The sequence below is a fragment of the Excalfactoria chinensis genome, chromosome 2, assembly GCF_039878825.1.
Source record: "Excalfactoria chinensis isolate bCotChi1 chromosome 2, bCotChi1.hap2, whole genome shotgun sequence".
Lineage (NCBI taxonomy): Eukaryota > Metazoa > Chordata > Aves > Galliformes > Phasianidae > Excalfactoria > Excalfactoria chinensis.
Window position 1 is genome coordinate 97,488,762 of NC_092826.1, and position 20,395 is coordinate 97,509,156.

The 20,395-nt window shown below is 41.4% G+C and overlaps 1 protein-coding gene across 9 annotated transcripts in view; it reads right to left on the reverse strand.

The window, feature by feature from the left end:
* Positions 1-20,395, reverse strand: part of ELMO1 (engulfment and cell motility 1) — a 313,893-nt gene that overhangs the window by 61,603 nt on the left and 231,895 nt on the right. The window contains exon 1 of one of the 9 annotated variants that reach the window (XM_072328215.1): positions 14,420-14,918. The exons of the other annotated variants lie outside the window; for them this stretch is intronic. The gene's annotated coding sequence lies outside the window, so the exon portion shown is untranslated. Of the gene's footprint in view, positions 1-14,419; positions 14,919-20,395 lie in introns of those variants that run through there. 9 annotated transcript variants of the gene reach the window in all.

The window sequence follows — 20,395 nt, forward strand, 5'->3', positions numbered from 1 at the left end:
TTCCTCTACATTACCTAGGAACTTCATTCAAAGATGTAATTCTCAGAGGTGACATGACTTCATTTAAGAAATGACATATCTCAGGACACTGAAATCTGTCCTCTTGATCTATATGACGGCACATTATACAGACATTATACAGTTTTCTATGTAGATCTACATGGCTTAAAGGGCACTGGGAAATGTCGCATGCAACAAGACATAGGGAACAGAAGCAGAGTGATCTCCTCTGCTCTATTACTGAGTTGCAGAGATGGGACCTGGATGACTTGACTGATCCTTTCAGTACAACGTTCATTAATCTTTTTTTTTTTGTTTGTTTCCTGAGCCTGATTTAAAAGGAGAAAAAAAAAAAGAAGAGAAAAAACACTCTGATTGCAGCCTTCAGCATACTTATGTGATTAGGGTAATGAGAAAGAGACAGTTTTACAAAGCAGTTTGGAGATTCGTTCATTTCTTCTTTCAAATTGCAGAATGCAGCTGGTTTCAGCTTCCCAGCTGGCACAGGGGGGACTCCTTGCTGTAAGTGCTCAGCTTAATCTGGGGTCTTCTCAATCAGACACAGCTGAAGTAGTGGCATGATTATAGGCCTTGGTCAAGTGTCGTAATACAAGATGATTTATATTAATCAGCATCCTCTAAAAATCAGTGCAAAACAAATGCAACACAACTAAAGACCTTGAATAAAGCCTTTCTAAGCCAGCCACTGCTCCCTCTGAATATGCCCTCTTGACAAATGGTAGCCAAGTAACCCAACAGCTACAGCACCAAAGGACCAGCACGCAGCCTGGCCATCACAAGCATCACTGGGATGTGGTCAGCATATACCGTAAATTCCTTTTTAATGTTCACATGTTGGTTATGACCTTGTGGAAAACTTTCAGTAGCCTGATATGTGCTGTTGGTTCTGAAGAGTTTCAAGTTGTCAGAGGCCACCCATTGTCATCCATGACAAAATAACCTGCTGCCTTCCTCTACTGCTGAACCATTAAATAAAATGCTTATGCCAAGACACAGCTGTGCCAGATCTCCTGTTTCATGAAGGAACAAATGACATTAAGGCCATCTTATGCTTTAATTCACAGAAAATTTACAGGGTAAATAAGAATGGAGTGGCAAGAGAGGAGGCGGATGGTGGGGATTTCAGTGGTTTCACTTAGCTTTAGTGGCACCAAGGTGAAAAAGTCAAAAGCTTTTGGTGCTCTCATTGCTTTAATGAGGATAATGTCTCTTGGTTGCATGTGACTTCTGATGCTCTGCAGTAAAGCACCAACTCTGCTTGGCTGCTCTGTGGTACCTAGGTATCTGCATGCTGGCAAGATAGAAGAGAGGACGCAAGAATAAGATACAAGTGAGGTAGAATAGTCTGCCAGGGAGAAAAGAAAGGAGTAATGAAAGAGGAAGGTCACTGCAGACAAAATAATCAGAAGAATGAGACAACTCTGGATCAAAATGCAGTCTGCCTCTTACACTGGATAAAACTTATATTACCGGACATCAAACTTTTACTATTTGTGGATGGTGATGTATTTAAATGTTGAGTGGAAAAAAAACCACCTGTTTTAAAACCTTCTAAAAATCTAGCAGCAAGTGGAGCAGACCCTTCAGTTTAGCCACCCTAGAGCAAATTCCAGATGACCACATGGTCAAATGCCACGCTTTCACCTCCAACAAACCTAACTCTCCCCTAGGTGGAGAACTGCAAGCAATACCTATGGTTCCAGAACCATAAACTGCAAGCACCACAACAGCCTGCTGGAATTCAGAGTCCCTTCACATCTTGAAGCTTGCCTACACAGGCTCTACCCAAATACGCATATTTCAGCTCACAAATATGATCTGGGTCATGCAGCTCCCCTGTTAGCTGCATTTTCCACAGTGTCTCTGCACAGGTATGGATAGGCTGCAAGTGGCTAGGCGCTGGAACCTCCTTTATTCTGTCCAGGAGAGCACATCAGCTGGGGGGATGGAGAAGGTATTTTTAATTAATCCAATGTAAACAAAACTGCCAAAAAATGCAGTGAAGAACGGAGGCTCAGCCCTCCTGTAGGTCAAACCCAAGGGCTGCACTGGTACCCTGAGGGAACTTCATTATCCTCAGCTGAGCTGCATGAGGGATTAATTTAACCCTGAGAAAAGGGTCAAGAGAAACTGGGAAAGGAACAGAACTCATTAATAAGAGCTATAAGGATACATTTTCATGGAGTTTGGTCAAATTCCTCCCTCCAGTTGCTGCTTTTAGTGCACGTGGTACAAACAGTAACACCACTATTTCTATTCTTTCCCCTCTGCTGTTGTCAAAGCCCATTTCTTCTATTGTATATTCTCAAATGACTTTTAGTTTAAATCATTTATAGTCTCAAAACCCATAAAGTACTTTGAGGCTTTTTCACCTACTTGAGTGTTTTTCTTTTGCTTTCTTTTAATAAATTCTTAAAATGCAAGCTGGAGGCTTTTCTTTTTTTTCTTTTCTCTTTCTTCTTTCCTTTCATGAAGCTGCTTTCTGTTTTATAGCTAATTGTTTCAGCTGTAGGCTGCAAGTAGCGTTCATATTCCAGAAAGACAAAGCTGTCAGGTTCTAAATGTGATTGAGGTGCAAAAACATGCAGGAGCCCATTATTGCATCAGCTGCCACCATTAGGATAGGAAAAGAAAAAAAGAGGGTGAAAGGGCAAAGTATGAACAGTAGAAACAGTGCAAGACCCAGCATTTTTTTATGCCTTTCTTTTACATTTCTAACCCCTTCCTTAAAGATGATTGTTATTTGGCCAACACAATGATGATGCTACATCATTTTTTATTCATTTTGATTAAATAAAGCATCCCAATATAACTGCGTACAGTTATAATTATACAAAGGTGAAGTAGATGGATAACCAGAGGTTATATAGGAAAGACTCATCAATGTCAATGCTCACAGTCAAGATGCTTGCCAATGTTAAGGCTCACTGTAGAAACTACACACAGGAGCAATCTCCAGAAAGAGATGCTACCTTAGTGGTGGTCAGCCTTTAAATGGGATCTAGGAGAGATGGAGTCAAACTCCAGCCCGTTCCAGGAGCACAGCTGAATTACCTTCACCTGTGCTCCCGCTGCTGACCCATCACTTGCCTTAGACGGTTAATCAGAGGTTCAGGCTGTGATCAACCATTTCCCATACAAACTGGAAACATAGAAAACGTAAATGATACAGAAATCACTCAGATAACTTTTCTAATACCAGCATTTGTAGGAAAAGAAGGAGGAAAAGGCCTCTCTGATAGCCATCTTGTCTACCTACCTCCTCCAAAACAGTTGCCATAGCCTGTTCTTGCTTGCTCTCTATTTTGAGGGTTGCTCCATTCTTCCTTCCTCAAGGAGGCAATCTGCAAGCTTCTGAGAAAGGATGCATGCAGGAGGAAGACCTTTTGGCTCTGGTCACAGAGCAGGGCCACTCCAATCATGTAACAGTGAAGGAGCCCACGGCCATGAGCCAGCATGGTTCACACCAAGCAGGCATGACTGATCTAGTCTAAACCTTAACAATGCCCAGATACTGCCTATCATGTATTTTCGCGCATGCTGTGATGTACAACTGTTCACATTTCAGCTCTTTCAGAGCCAAAGCTTGACTGCTCCAATGCCGACAAATTTAAGTTTTAAGGAAAAATGGCCCTCATTTGAACCCAGTGGGTTAGGAACAAGTTTAAATGAGCATCAGGAACAATCTCAGAGTTCATGTATTTGCAGTGGTTATTCTTGCCTCTCTACAAAGCCTCTTTTGTTGAAGAAAATTTCACATCTCTTTTAAGCAACTAGAATCTCAGTGCTTTAATTATAAAAGAGCCCTTGGCTAATATAACAAGTTTACATCGGTAAATTGGGTTTACGCTTTATTTCAGGCCATTTGCAGGGAAATCCTAGCCCCAGAGACACTAGTTTATTTTTTCTTTGTCTGAACTACTTCATCGAATCTTCATTACATTTTGTACCTGAAACATCCCACTCTGTCAGGATAGCATTATTGTTCATGCATGTCCCAAACAGAAAGCGATGGAGGCAAAGGTGAAGTTCTCCTCCTTGATTTTTGGAAGCACAAAAAGTCCGTGGTAGGTGGATGAACTGCATCAGCCTGACTTAGTCAACAACAACATCATGAGACAGTGCTTTCTCCCCTGCTGTTTCTCAGAGATAGCATGCCTGCCAAATATAAAGAATACCTTCTTGTTCAAGGTTGGGCTTGGTATTTCCATTCTGGACATGGCATGAATGTTCTCCTTCACAACACAGGCTGCCAGCCACAACAAATCTTGGCTCACAGTTCTGCCTTTCCCACCGTTAACTCTTCTTTGCCCTCAAACACTGCAAGGACTAGCACCTTTCTTGGCTTTTGCTGATTATTTTCGAGCCATACCTCTGCTCTGGCAGCACACACAGTGACTCTGACTTCACACTGCCAGAGTCTTAGAGACAAACATCTAGTAGCGCTCCTGATTTCAAGTGAGTGTAATAAACATCTCAGAAAGAGGTGACCCAATGATATATCCTCTATGCAAATTTAATAAACACTTGCTAGGTAGCTACCTGTCTCATTAGTATCATGTGCATTTCTGCAGATTATTCCTCTGATATGTCTAGAATTCTGACAGAAGATCAATTTGGCCAATATCAAATTTACCATGTCTCTCTAATAGTGACCTGGAGCAATCTGAATGCCGGCTGATGTCAGTGAAAAGCTACTGGCTAACAGCTATGATCTCATTCCAATACCCTCAACTGCTGAAAACAAGACCATGAGTTATATAGCATATCTAGGTATTTATGCTTCTAAATTCCTTTATCTTAGGAACAGATTTCTAAAATCTGCTGGATACAGAGGAAAGCTTTTACACGATGCTAACTGAAATTTCTTTAGAGGTGATATTCCTAAGTAGGGATAATTTTCATAATTACAAGGGTAAGGCCATCATCAAAAGGTGCAAAAGAAGAAGAATGACATCCAAGCGCTACACTGAACCAACTACTAACCCAGCCAAACTCATTTAAAAGAAAATCCAACAACACTCAGCTGTCGATCAGGTTAAGCTACTTTCTATTTAAAGGCCAGTGAGGCTCCTGATGAGACCAACACCACCAACTGCAGGGGGTTTGGATTATCATGCTTAGGAATCAGTGAATACAGATCCTGAATTACCACAGGATTAAGAGCAGAGCAGACAGAATTTCACTCAAGTGCTCAAATGCTTCTGTCAAACACACAGTTTAATCTTCTCTATCAGCTCTGAAAATACACACAAAACAGTCGAAATCTGCTCTTTTTCTTCCTTTTTGTGCTAATACCAAAAACCTTTTTATAGGTAAAAAATTTTCAGAGCTCAACTCCTCCTCAAGCCTGACAGCAGCAGGAAAATAACTTCAAAGGTAGGTAATGTCTTTAGGCTGTTGTACATCTCTGTTTCACTCATACATTTGTCAGTACAGTGTATTAATTTAGCTACATTATTTTGAAGAAGCCTTTTGAATCTGCTTAGAATAACAGGAAGAATAGAGATAACCTGGCAATACAAGAGATTTGCATGTTCTGCAGAAATTCACATTTCCAGTGATGAGACCGTGAACTGTATTAGTAAGAAGTCTTGAAGGACTACAAAGGAAACCAAAAGTATTACTAGACTGTTTATTATATCGATACACAAAAAACATACCATTCCTCTTCTTACACCAGCAGCATCAGGCATCCTGGTTATCCCCTCCCACTTCTTAAAACAAACCTGGATTTTCCAATAATTTCTATCTGGATTCTTGCATGCTAGCATGGTATAAACAATAATAATAATCTTCTTTCCCTAAATCCAAGGGACTCGATTTTCAAAGAAACCTCATATACTTTTCAAACTGGCTCCAATTATGTTTGGGTAGCACTTACATTTTGGAATAATCCCATTGAATTGCATAAAATGGCTCCTATGAGTAGTTCTGCTTAGTGCAATGGGGAACTGAGAATTTATTATTACACAGTCTGTTCCTAGATATGAATTAAATGTATTTGGTTAATTATCTCTTCTTTTTCCCTCATTGTTTCTCCCTCATACTTAACTGAAGAAACAGAAAGAAAACTAAATTGTAACACACAGAACTGAGATATTTATTATGCATATAAAAAGCACGGTCTCCTTTCCGCCTATTGCATCTATACCTGTCTGCTGGAGAGTTCAATGTAAAATGTTACAGCTAGAATTAAAGAACTGAGCATTCACATCAGAGCTCGACTATCAACCTGTTATCACACAAAGTGCTTACATCTTTCTGCTGAGTCAATGTGGTTTAGAAATAACATTCTGAAAAAAAGAAAGAAAGAAAAGAAAAAAGAAAAGGAAAAAGAAAAGGTTTCCTACACCCTTAAGGTTTTTGGGGTTAGCATGGTTTATTTATAGGCATCAATGAAAAAGAGAAAATCTTACTCTGTTCTCCTACTGCTCACTGCAGGTAAGAGGAGCTTGCAGGTTTTCAACAAAACCCATGCCTTGACAAAACTGAAATTATCAACAGGGGACAACTGCGAGACAGCAAGATAAATCAGTGCTATTACAGAATGACTTGGGATGATGAAACAACTTCACTGACTGTGCTGCTGGACTGCACCAGTCAACTACCTTTTTTTCTTCCTTTCTTCCTGCATCCTGACAGCAAAGAAAGGAGTGAGCTTTTATCCCTGGTGGAACAAACATTTTGCTTTATATATTGGTAGTCAAAATTGTTTCTTGTTTTGTAACTGGCTTGCAAAGAGTTCTCTGACATCTTTCACTCTCCCTAGGAGGATGTGTCTTTTGACTTACTGAACAGTACATTTTGGCCTTTTCATTTCACTAGAAAGATGAGCCCTTGATTTTGAGGTGCAAACACTGAAACTGGTGGGAGCTGCAACACTTGTTTCAGTGCAGCCAAGGTCCCATCTCCTGCTTAGGGGTTCCTTTCCAGCATCTCCTGAGTTTGCATCCCAAGCAAAAAGTTCCCATAAGCAGTGAATACTGCTGAGGCAACTGGATTTGCAAAGGACTACTGCTGTGCCCTGAACCACAGCTCACACATGACCTACTGTATTCACCTTTCACAGGGGTGTCCTGTTGCATTGGTTGCAGCAAGATATAGATGCTCCAAACTGGCTGAGGTGTCAGAGATGCACAGTCTCCTCATCAGGTTATGTGACTTCTAGTGCTTGTGACACAGAAGCATGGATGGGGACAGTATGCCAAGGGCAGGATCCAAAGTGATCTGAATTCAGACCCAGGTGTCTTCCTGTGCAAGAGATGGTGAGGAAATGCGCACATTTCTTTACAGTCTCAAGAACTACATATTGTGATTATCTTTTGGCTGCCCACTACTGCAAACTGGGATTTTGGTGCAGTAAAGCTTCTACATCACAGCTCAGCAAACTTCTTCAACGAGCAGCAACTGAGCTCAGGTGTTTAAGTTTAAAATCATATGATTAGCTGTGGGGCTTTCCTATATTTTTCACATTACAAATCTGCCATATATCTCTTTGACTGAATAAAGCAAGTTCCTTTCAATTACTGATACTCAGTAACACACAGCAGGGTTTTAAAGGTGACTATCTCCTTGTTGGTTGAAGCTTGACAGCAAAGTGTTCTACAATAAAAAAAAAACCAACCCTGATGCACAACCAGCAATTGTTTGTCTTACCCAACGAATGGCAAGTGCTTGCACTCAGTGCCATGCATGAAATGCTTGATCTTTACTCCATTAAATCAATTTTTGATTGGAAGTTTCCATTTATATTGTAAGCGTATTAAAAATTCAAAATCAAGACATTCACTGGGCTGGAACCTTCTGCAGTGAAAACTGTTACTGGGACTGGTGCAAAGTTCAGTCTGGAGTGGGAGTCCATGACTTATGAATGATGGAAATTCTGCATGCAAAAGTGGGTTGATTTATAATTTAACACATGAACAAGCAAAACTTATTTTGTTTGAGATTCACTCATACTTTTTCTGTAGTATCAGTACATAGTGCACATTCACTTGTCCTGACTTCATACATTTTAAGCATAACCCCCCAAATATTTTGCTATTGTTTGAAATGGGTTGTAAATTTGAGCAAGGGATTCAAGAAAGTAAGTTATGAAGTGAGAAAACAGGAATTTATCCCTTAAACAATTGTGACTGTTGTCAATTTACTTCATGTACCAAAGCAGCTAGAAAATAAAAAATTGTGTGTAAAAATGAGAGCTTCCGAGTGCATCCTATACCTCTTTGCAGCTGTAATTGTCTCAAAGTATGACTCTGAGAGCCTGAACAATGTAGAGCCTTACCTCCGAGAAGCTCCTATTTCTGCAAGCTGAGCAGAGCTTCAATCACCCACATGGGTGAACTCTATCCTACACAAGATGAATATGGGGGAAGGGAGAGGAGAAGGTCCCTTGTGAAGGCACAGAGGGAGACAAGGTAGAAGACTGGTAACCTGTATTTCTTCCCTTCCTGTGGCTAATGCCTGGGAAGGATTTTAGCCCCTTGTGTTGAAGACAAGGAACGTGACTTGATTTTCTTACAGATCAGGGTTCTTCCAGCCACAGTGTTCCTCAGCACTCTGGTGAATTATCAGATGAAGAAGTGATAGCTTTGCTAGTTTTGCTACGGTGACAAGAACTGGGACATGTGACTCTTTTAGGGGGTTCAGGGCATTGGCTTCAGCATGTTCTGGCATATCCTGTCTAGCTGAAAGCCAAGGGCCCTTGCAGCGCTGAGGCATGGGCACACCAGGAAAATGCACACCTCTGTGCCTTATGCCCATGATCTACATGGAGGGCAGATAGGCACTGCAAAGCCTCTCTGCTGTTTTCACACATCAGCAAGAAACACAGATGAACAGAGCTGCATTTCTACTGATGCAGTTCTCTAACAGGACAGTCTAGGCAGTCCCTTCAGGATGTGTTCCCAGGGGCTGGGATAAATCCATGACAGTTTACACATTTGCCAGAGAAAGCTGGAAACAGAGAAAGACATCACACCTTGAAAAGAGCCTCCAAAGGAAGCATAAAAGAACACCATCCCTTACAGTGGATTCCATTAGACACCAAGGCAGAAAATCCACCCAGAAGTTAGAACCTTATTAACTTTCACAGCCAAGTGAGCTATATTTGCATGGATCTGGAAAATCTATAGTTGTTTATGTTTTCAAGTCTCCTTAATTAGCTAGGTGAGACGAACAAATAAAGAAATGTTCTGCTGCTTCTGAGAAGAAGAGCTGCAGCTTATCTTGAAAGCATTCTCATCATTGCTGAGATTCGTGGGCGCGTGCCTTTTATAAATGTGAAATCATTCAAACCTTTTCACCATTTCCCCCACATTTTTTTTTTCTTATATCCATTTCATTCTCACAGGTGTCGGAATAAAGTGACAGCTTTGATCTTAGTGGAGATAACCATATGTGGGTAGATGCTTTTTCTTGAAATGCAAACTGGGAGTGGATCTAGAGGTCAAGCCAGAAGGCTACATATACTTGAAAATCTAGTTTAAACGAGAATCCCTTTGTGAGGCTTCTAATATGCCTTCAGATGTGTATCTTGAAATACCAATCTGTGAAAGCTGCTCTCCATGTAACTATGTTCCGAGTCTTAAGAAAACTGATGTTCAAAGAGAAGGGAAGACTAAAAGAGTTGGGTTTGTAGCTATGGAACAAGCGCTTTCATTGCCACATCAAAAGCACTGATAAAAGCAGTCCACCAACTCAGGATAAGAGTGTAGTATTTGATGTATTAATTTGACAGCATGCTAGCATTAATATGAAGATCTCCTTCTTCACCCCATTACAAGACTGATTTTGTGCATTACAGAGGAGTTTAAAACATCCAAAACGGCTAATCAAAGTTCTAGTTTATATGAAGGTCACACTTCTCCCATGAGGCCCGACTTTCTCATTATTTTTTAAAACCATTAAATGCTTAAGTAGAGAAACCTGCCAGAATTTGTTGTGAAGCCAACAAAAAAAGAGATCTATGTTCTGCAGACCTTTCACAATGCTATATATATATTTTTTGCATTACATATGGGCTCTGCAAGTTGGTGACAATAAGGGTGGGTAACTCAATTCACGTTTTCATTTTCAGAGTGAATGTTATGATCCCTGCTATATTGGAACACAATTTGGTTTGGGTAGGGATGTAGATGATACTACTGGGAAGAGGTAGTTCTGGAAGCCAAAGCACTGTCCAGTTACATTATCTGTACAACTGAGTCTCCCTAACACAAAACCAATCTCTCTTCTCATCTTGCCTCTATTCAGAGACATGTTCCAAAGAGTGGATTGTAGTTCCTAATGATGGGGAGTGGAGCACTCCTTATTAAGCAGTGGTAAAGTGTCTACAGTGAAAAAACACAGGGCAGAGCAAGAGTGTGCTTGCTCACAATAAAGCAGGTGAGGACCTAGATGCTCTAATAGGTAAAAATTTCTGCTTTTGCCACTGTTCCCACCATTCCCAAGGAGCATCAGCTGGAGTGGGATGTTAATTTGTTCTAGCAATTCAGGCTCTCTACAAGACATTGAGTCCAAATTTGAAAGGAAATCTATAGTTTTTTTTAGAGACAAAGTAAATGAGCACCATAAAACAAGCACACTGGAATGGGAACAGATATGCTCCCAGAGGCCTGTGCTGGGCTACACTCTAATTGCAAACAATAACATACATGAAGTAGAGACACATGATTCCTCTTTACAAGACAACTCAGTGAAACGCTGCCAAAAATCTTTCTGTGTGCCACTTAGTGCTTCAAGACAATAGGAGAATAATGACAGGTCTGTAAAATCTGCTGCAATTGACAGTTCCTATTGTTCTGAAAACTTTTTGTGACGCACAGGAGTTTTCAGATTAGAACGGCACAATGTTGAACAAAATAGGTGTCAAGCAAATCAGTTCGCTTTTCACGACTCAGTTGTTTTTGTTTTACTTTTATTCTGTGCTTGTTCCACTTTTATTCTGTGCTTGGCGGTGCTCTGTTGTGTGCACTTGCCATTTGAGATAAAGAGTGCATGTATGGAATAGGAAGTGAAAGCCTTCTGTGACTTGGCATGCAGTTCTCTGTATGCCATGCCTCATACGGACTAACTTTTCCTATAAGCATTTTTCCCCCAAACACAAAAATAAGAAACCCTTCATTTGAGCCATTAGCCTCATTCAGGTTTATCACACTGTACAACTCCTTTGGATGTACAAACATTCAGAAAGAAGAGTATTTGGTTTGTGGGGTGCATAAAAATTACTTGAGTAACTGGATGAAAATAAAAATACAGCTGAAGCAAAACTGATGAGTGGTGGCTCCTGCATCTATTTACCTAGAACAAGCATGCCCACAATGTTTCTACTGAAGCAGAAGGAAGGTTAAGATCCAGGTTAATACTGAAATATTCCTATTGAGTATCTCTGAACATGTGGAAACTGCAGAGCCATCCAAGGCCCTACTTCCTCATTAAACGAAGCCTCCGTACTCTACATTTCCAATATAGACAAACTGAAGGTAATGGGGCTCTGTGAGCAGATGAAGGATAACCTGTAAAGTTGAAAGCACAATGAAATGAGTCAGAAGATGGGGAATACCCATTCAGCTCAAGTGTTCAACATTATTGTTGCTGAGGCAAAGGGAGAGGAGAAATGATCTGCTGCCTTTGCAAAAATCTTGCTCTTCCAAGAAAAATTTAAGCGTAAGACTGAAGATCAGATCAATGCTTGGTGGCTTTTAGTGTAAGTCAAGGGAAGAATGCCAACTTGGTCTGGCACCAAGCATTTTAGAAGACATATGAACCTGTCGAACCAAGTGTTTTCCAATGCAACCAATTAAAGCTACCTCAAGATAGCATTTTTCAGCTTCTGCATCCTCCCAACTGCTGCCAGCATGCCACAGCTCTCACTGAAGCCTACTCACTCCTCTGTTGCTGGAACTCTTATAGCCTGGGAATCTGAAATGCTTCCCCCACATAGATCATCCCCAAGCACTAGTGACAAGCAACTGTTCTCTACACCATAAGGTCAAAAAAATCTAATGCAAATGTGGCTTTGACTGCAGCACAGTTTTTTCTACCTCTGGCACTTAACCGTGGTTTGAAGCCAGCAGACAGACTGACATAATGCACTATCCAGAGCTTAACAGTCATAGGCTGCCTCTATCCTGCCCCATCATCCTCCTTTTATCGGCTAAGGCACAGGGATAGACAAGTAAACAAATCCCTTCAAACAAGGTTATGGGAGATACAGGGACTCTAAACAGTCATGGAGTATTTGCCTAGTGACAGCGACTAAACGTAAGAGGTTTGTATTGTTTGAACTATATCCCTGGAGCATTAAGAAGAACAAAGACATCATGTTAGAGATGCAGTTACCTTAAAAGACAATGCTCTCCTGGGCTCCCTTGTTATCAGTCAGAAAACAAAGCAGAAGGTAGTAGGTTTAGAAATAAAACACAGAAAAGTGCAATGGAGCTTCCTTTTGATGCATACCAAGTGGGCAGGTTGGAGCCAAAGACAAACCATGCCCCGATGTGCAGAGCCCAAGCTTCCCCTCATCTTTTTATGGAATATCTCAGCCTAGATTAAAACATCCCCCTCTAAGGTGGGAAGTGGGCACATCTGTTTGCCTAGACTGCTGTATGTGATGGGATTTTCAGCTAGATCAGTGCTGAGTAAATACAAGTGAATGATACAAGTCCTACAGGAAGGTAACATCGCAGCTAAATAACTATTAAAAAAAAAATAATTTTGGGCACTTCCATCATTGCTAAAAAAACAAACAAACAAACAAGTTTTGCAGGAGAAGCCAATAGTTACCTTTTTTACACATTAGGAAAATAACATTGTTTTGAAGCTTAGTGCCACAGGATGTCTGGGGCAATCACTTCAATAAAAGGTGTCCCAAATATCCCTAGAAAATACAGGGTGAGTGACTTGCATCTATGTCTTCAGAAAAGCCAACATCTCAAACTTATTGAAGGGGTCTTTAGTTGTACCATCTAAACTAGACAGATGAGCGTACTCTACCCTTCTACAGCAGACACTCCCACTGAATGATGCATTGCTTTCTACCTGTTTAATTTTTCTAATTTATTTGGATCAAACTGTTCCTTTCAGCATCAACAGCTGAGGTGATGTTGATTCCTTCAGCAGAAGCAATTAGCTCCATGGATGCAACTCACAAGGCAATTTCTCAAAAGCAATGCTGATCAGTTAAGCCCTATCCAAAAATCACACTCTCGGTGAGAGATTTCCAGACAGCAATGCCACTTTCCAGCAGCTCCCAGCACTGGGAAAGGAAATTCTGTGTTTATTTCTAAAATGAACACAATATAGGAAAAAGGATCCTTGAAAGGCAGTCAGCTTAATGTGATTTGTGCACTTAGTTTGGTTAATATACAATTCCTGATACCCAAGATTAGAGCACAGACTAAAAATACAGAAACTTTTTTATACATCTTTTGTTCCTGTTTGTCCTCTCTCCTATGTGTTTTCCCAAACAAGATAAGATAACTACAGCCTCTGAGAGGGATAAGCAGTCATCCCCCAGACCCAGATCTGCAAATCTTTTCGTCTAATGGCAAATACCCGATAAAAGACAAATAGCCCTGAACCAAATTCATAGTTGGTGTAACTCAAGTAACCCCAGAGGGCTACAGAAGGACAGATTTGCACCTGCCTTCCGACCTACTTCTAAATACACTGTTTCCACTGTACAAAAGCAAAAAAGCAGAATCCCAGCAGGCAGAGGAATAAACTTCCAGCACTACAATGGTGGACAAGGAAACACTCCACACCCACCATGCACTCACCTGTTCTCATCAGCAAATGAGAAAGCTTTGGAATTGCATGCCTTTTTTTAAAGCCTCCTCCAAAAGAGAAATTAATTAAGAGAAAAACAAAAATGAACAAACAAAAAAAACCCCAAAAACCCAGAGGGCAGGACAAGCAACAATTCTCTGCGCCGAGAACAGCAGTGAATGATGAGCAACTCGTGTTTCCTTGGCTCAGTGTCTGCACTAGTGCTTTACAAATCCTTGTACCAGTGCACCTGCTATCAGCGTACAGACGCTGGCCACTACAACTCGGTCAGCTAGGAGTTCCAAGCATTCCCTTCCATGTGGCTCGCTCTCCTTCTCAAGCACAGAGGGTCCTGAAATGCCTCAGAGCACGCAGCATCCTCTCTCAGACACATCTTAATTAGGCTGAGCAGCCACCCAAGGCAAAGCAAGCAGCTAACGAGTTTGTTCGGTGCCTGGAACTGTTAATCAGAACACATCTCACCACCTGTGAGACAAAATCAAGAAAATCTTCATGCTATTTGCAGCTACCGCAAATCTGCTTTTGCCACTCCTTGACCGACAACACCATTTACAGACCAGCGCTCAGGCTGAAGCAGAACAACAAAGTGCACAGCTGTACTTACGGAGATCCCGTAGCTCCATCCTTCCTGATGACATATCGCCTCCCACACCAGCGCAAGCAAATGACTTAATGCTGCTGTTTGGGGATGGCACAGTGTGCGTGAGCGGCAGATGGTCTCCGGTGAGGCTCTCTGACAGTCCCTGTCCCTTGTGCTGCCATGTGAGAGGGGCCCCCGCACACCGTTGCCTGGTCCCAGTGCCGCCCAGCTTTGCTTATGGTGTGGTGCTGCTGGCCAGGCAGGCTCCCATTGGCACGGCGGGTGACGGCAGCCAATCGCAACCGGCTCCCGTTTCGGGGAAACTCCTGCCCACTTATTCTGCAGCTGGGGAGACCCTATTTCTCAGGAAGAGCATCGCGCTCCCAGCATCACAGGGGGAAAGAAAAACCCTGCCTGTCCATCTCTGTGATTCCCCCACTTGCCCTCCCCAGGGCTGAAGGGATAGAGGCAGAGCCGGGGGAAACATGGGGAGCGCACCGAGCTGAGCCAAGCGGAGACGCACAATTCCTTGCTCCATCGCCATGGAAACAGCCTGGATGCAGCGGGATGGATTTGTGCGGCACATCTGCCGCCAGGCTCATGATCAGCAGCAAGCTCGCCTCTTGCCTCTGTTCTTGCTGCTTATTTCATGGGGAGTTTGCCTTCTCTTTTCAGATGCACTAGGAAAGTAGATGCAGGCAGAGATGTGCACACGTCAGCTTTCTCCTTGTGCAAACACCTCGTGCTGCATGTATGTATAAGCACATGTGTATGGCCAGGAGCAATAACTTGCATCTATCCATATTCCAAGGACATGTCCAGATATTACTCCTATTTCACGTTCGAGTAATGGACCAACACAACTGAATAGGCAATCAAAATAATACACTTTGCTTTCCAGTTACTTAAATTCCACCTTAAAGTGGGGTGATAATCTGACATGACTATTAAGAAACTTCACCATTAATCTGTTGTTTTTTTAGTGGGCTCCTAAAATGGCATCTAACACCCACAGAAGGCTACACCTGAGTCAGCAGGCAGCAAGCTCCTCAAGGGGTGCCCACAACCCTGTCCCAGGCCAGATGATGTGCCACCAGGAAAACTCTGCACACAAAAGGGTTATTAACCACGGACATAGGTCTCTGTCCTGCACTCTGACAATACCAGAAGGAAGAGATTACTAGGTTAGGAGAGGAATGGAAGCAACAGTTAAGAGGGAAAAAAAGATTCACAGGTCAGTAATGGAATCAGCAAAGTGTTTTGTCATTTTAGAATCATTTCTGACTGCTCCTCAGACTTTCTTTGGGGCACCTGAACAAACCATTCATCTTCAATTACTGAACCCGCAGAAGGGCAATAACACTTAAATGCATCCATTTATATTACGAGGATAAAACCTGAAAGATCACAAGATGCTGACATACTATTATAATGGTGCTAGAGAACAAGTTCAGATGGAAAAAATGAAGATGTTCCTTTGTCACGAAAACTTTATTTAAATAAAGAAGAACATAAAAATGAAGGTGTCTCTAAAAATAAGCATTCCTGTGTTGTTCTAATAATAGAAACCCACTGCATTTACCATGGCAAGCAGTGGCATTTCAAAAAGCTGCCTGCTGCTGGAGCCCTGCAGGTAGAATGAAGGCCACTCCTTGTTGGATTTCCTCTGCCAGCCTCCTAATCTAAAGTCCAGGTAAGTCTTTAGAATCCTTGGGCCAAGTGCTCAAGTGGAGAGTCAAGAAGAGAGAGCAGCACTGAGGCATCTGTCTTTTCAAGGCATCTCTCACTCTTATTAGTTTTGACTGAAAAATGAGTTCTTAAGAGAGCTGTATTTTCCAACGGATAAGGATGTTAGAAGGATTCACTTCTTGCAGTGACTTACTTCTGGCTTTTTATTTTCCTCCTAAGCAGTGTGAGCCACCACTTCCTGCAGCACCATCTCCGTGATAATTACCCTGAGTCTATAGACTTTTGTGGCCTCTCTTTTAGTTCTGAATCCTCAAACTTCAGTAAGATATGTGTGTGCATTTTAGGGGAAGACAGACCAATTATGAAGATGAGTTTTGCTGTCAGGACTTGCTGGAAAGAAGTTTCTTTCCAGCCCCATATTTCTCCCCTTGCTTTCTCCACCCACAACCCACAGGGGAAGAAGGGTTTGGGGATGTGGTACATACTCCACCCTTTGTATGGGAATTATAATACAGCTCAGCAGTTTGACGCTCAGTTTGTGAGCTCTAATTGTAGTGTCTTATGGCCTGAAAATGTTGTCAATATGCAGAACTTAAACCGTAAGTAAATACATAAAATATTTCTGGGCAAAGAAAAACAACTGTCACACTCCTCGTGGTTCTCTACACCGAAATTTGTTTGTTAAGCCAGTATTAAATTGGAGAGCTTTTTAATCACATACATTATCCCTTTCTGTCGTATGACACCCAGAGGTCAAAATCCTCCATTTGCTTTTGTTTAACCAAGTGCTACTGTAAACAAAAGTAATGATTATGAGGGCAACTTTGAAGTACCTGGAAAAACCTTTGCTGGGCCCAAATTCCAAAACTCCTCATCTGCATTTAACCCCCTAGCAGAAAGAAGACTGCATTCCAGATTAGGGCAGCCAATGAAGAATTCAGAAGACCCATTTTAAGGCCTTTTCCTGCCATAAGAAAGGAAAACAAGTGACAGAGATGGCTGCTTCTAAAAGCAAGCAATTAGATTTGACTTTAGAAAATTTCACCCTTTGCCACTCGCTTTCTTAGTAATTCCTGCTGTAAATTGCATTTCTTTTCCTTCCAAGGTTGTGATGTGAGAATAAACAGATTAAGAATTTTGCTGTATTCTGAAGCAGGACAGGACACAAATACATGAGGAAGCTTTTGAGGGAGATCAAAAATTCAAGGCCAGAAAAATCCAGGCAATTTTAAACAGACATAAGAAACCAGAATTGTGAAAAATCTTCTAAGTCTGTGAGATAAAATGAAGTTGTTCTGCTGAAAGGATCAAAGATTTCCAGGAAGGCTTCACACCAAAGATGCTGCTTGCCAATCCAACAGCCACAGTCAGCAGCATGCTGTGATGGACAAAGACCTGTTTGTGTGTGGGAGTGAAGGAACAATCAGCAGTGATATAATGCTTACTCATCCTTCCAGATCATGAGTTTTACTATTTTTAGCCTAGATACCTACGTGGAGAAGGTGGTTAACCTACTAAAACTAAGTCACAGACATGTTGATTGGCTCTCAGTAACTCCTCATTCAAGATCCTATATTACCAGTCAATTCTCAGTAAGCTTTCTTCGAAACTCCATTTGCAGAAGCAGCTGAATTGTACCAGGGACAGCCTGTCCTATTTACGCATCCCAGGAATACCTATAGATTTCCCTTCCATATCCACATTCTCAAAGTAGCAGTTAGCACTCAGGCTGTAGGTAATCCAAAGAAGTATTTCAGAAGCTTTCAAGACTGTATTTCACATTTATCTCGCCTCCTTTACCAGAACACCCAACACTTAATTTTAAATAGCCAGGTTGTGGAGTTTCTTGGTTTGCTTGTATTTTAATGTTAATGCAACTGAAATGAGCTTTTGGACAGCAATGTGTATACACAAAGAAAAAATGAAAACACTAGGCCAGGAAATAAAGAGCTATCTGTCCTGTCTGCCTCTGAAGACAGCCTTACTACAAGCCACAGAGCTTATCTGGCTAGGAGAACTCAGTGCTATGTAAGCTGATGAAAAGTCTGTCAGGAATGCAGCTTTGCAAATCAGATTAGACACGACCTTCAGAGGTGATCTGCCACCATGTCATCCAGGAAAGTCTGTATGAATTACAAAAACAAAGAACCTTCTCCATAGCACGGACAGGGCTGATTTACACTACCCCATCACCCATGTGCACGTTTAGTATTCACTACTTTCTCCTGTACTTTGAACACAGGGAGCATTCAAGTCTTTTCCTGCATCACCAGGTGAGCTGCCATTGTTCTAAGGATGCATACGTACATTAAAATATGATTACATGCAGCCTGTGGGTTAGATAGAGCGATCAGTATGCTAAAATAGGCACCTTCTATAGCAGTGGAATAATGTTTGGATTGTGCATTGTTCTCAGATCTCTGAAATCACTCTAAATAACTTCACTCTACTTTCAGGATGCAGGGAAGAGTGGTAAAGAAAATCTTTACTTATGTTATAAAAATTAAGTTGGATCTTAAGTTTGGTTCAAGAGCCTTGGACACAGTCAGCAACAGTCCAGACAATGAATGTCCAGAGGTATTGAATCTGCATCTTCATCTTCTCTGACAACTGAAGCTCTTCAGCTAAGCCAAAGGCAGCCTACAAACTACCAGAATTGGCTACAGGAGCTGATATGAATATTCCTCAGTTTTCCTATTGCTAAATGATTACATGCAGTTTGGGTGGTGAAAGATCTAATCTAGACAGCGCAATGGTATGCTCCGTTTCCCCATTCAATATTAACTCCAAGATTTAAAATATCACACTAAACACAGAGCCAAAACATCCTCATGTCAAAAAAAACCCCAAAACAACAACAAAACAACCCAAACCAATCAAAACCAACAATCAAAACCAACAAATGGAAAGGAAAAAAGAGCAAAAAGTCAGGTATAAAAAACTTGCTATCAAAAAAAGAAGAAGAAAAAAATGGAATCAGAGTGAACGGATTTAATCAAAATTATTTCCAACCTCGAAACTGGAAACTGCGAGGCTCTAGCTGAAAAACAGCCTCATGTGATGCTTAGGTTTGGTGGCAGCGTCACATACAATTATAGTTAGTTTGTCTTTGTATAGCTATCATTTCAAACAACCTTAAAATACACAAGCCCCTGCAGCCATCTGCAACCTTTAAGTCTTGCCATTTCAAGCATACATAGCAGTCTTATAGCATGCGAGGGTACTGAAGAACTTCAAATCAATTATAATAAATCTAGATAGAAGACAGAAAAAGGTTTCACATACACATCGTCAACTTCAAGATTCCTTACACAGCCCTCAGAACAGAACTGCAAGGGCCACTATAATTACGTTGCTGTGTAAGTTCTGAGATATTCACCCTACGAGAGCATTTTCTGCCAAATCTGTCACATTGGGAACAGTATTTCCCTGCTCCTTTCACCCCCATTTTGTTCAAATGCTTATTTATTTGTATCAAAAATCCTTTGCCACATTGCTGAGAGAACTTCCAGTCAGATCACTTTCATCTAATTCTTTCATTCACTCACTTGTTTCAGAATACACATGGCTATAACAGAACCATTTCACATTGCTGTATCGTTATACCCACTATCTTCTTCTACCTTTAGCAATTTCTTCAGCATGTGCTGTGCTCAGGCTGACAGACAAGAGACACAAGCTGGATTTATCTGCAATCCAAACTGTCTGAGACTTCCCTTAATGCCTACTCTCTGCAGGATGGGAACCGAGGAATGAATGTCATGCTACTGCCCCTGCTGAAATGGAGTATGCCACGTACAGATCTGGTCTTGCCTCTCTTATATACAAGCAAGATCCCCTCCTTCTTATTAATTTGGGCATTATGTTCTTCTGGAAGGTGGAGATTAAATCTCTACTTGACCATATGACAATGAGACAGAATGATTTTACATTTTGGCTTTTAACAAAACCAATTAGGAAGGACCAATAAAAAAGAAGAAGAATTTATCTGACGCAGTTATCTGAACTTACTCTGATGCTGCCATGGTTCACCATTTCAATAGTGATGTATGAGTTCGTTTAATATGTTACTAATGAATAGGTACTTAGGAACTACTTAAATGGCAGATTATTTACCCCACTGACTGTAGCAGCCCATGTGTCAGCACATCTGCCGCAAAAGATTAAATCTGTACACATAAAACTCAGGTTCCCTTCTGCTCATGGGAAAGAGTTTGGCAGGGTGAGACCTGAAGCAGAGGTGCTCGGTTATATCTAACAGGACTTTAAGGATGTTGCAGAGGGTGACATCAGCAGATATCTCAGGTTTTC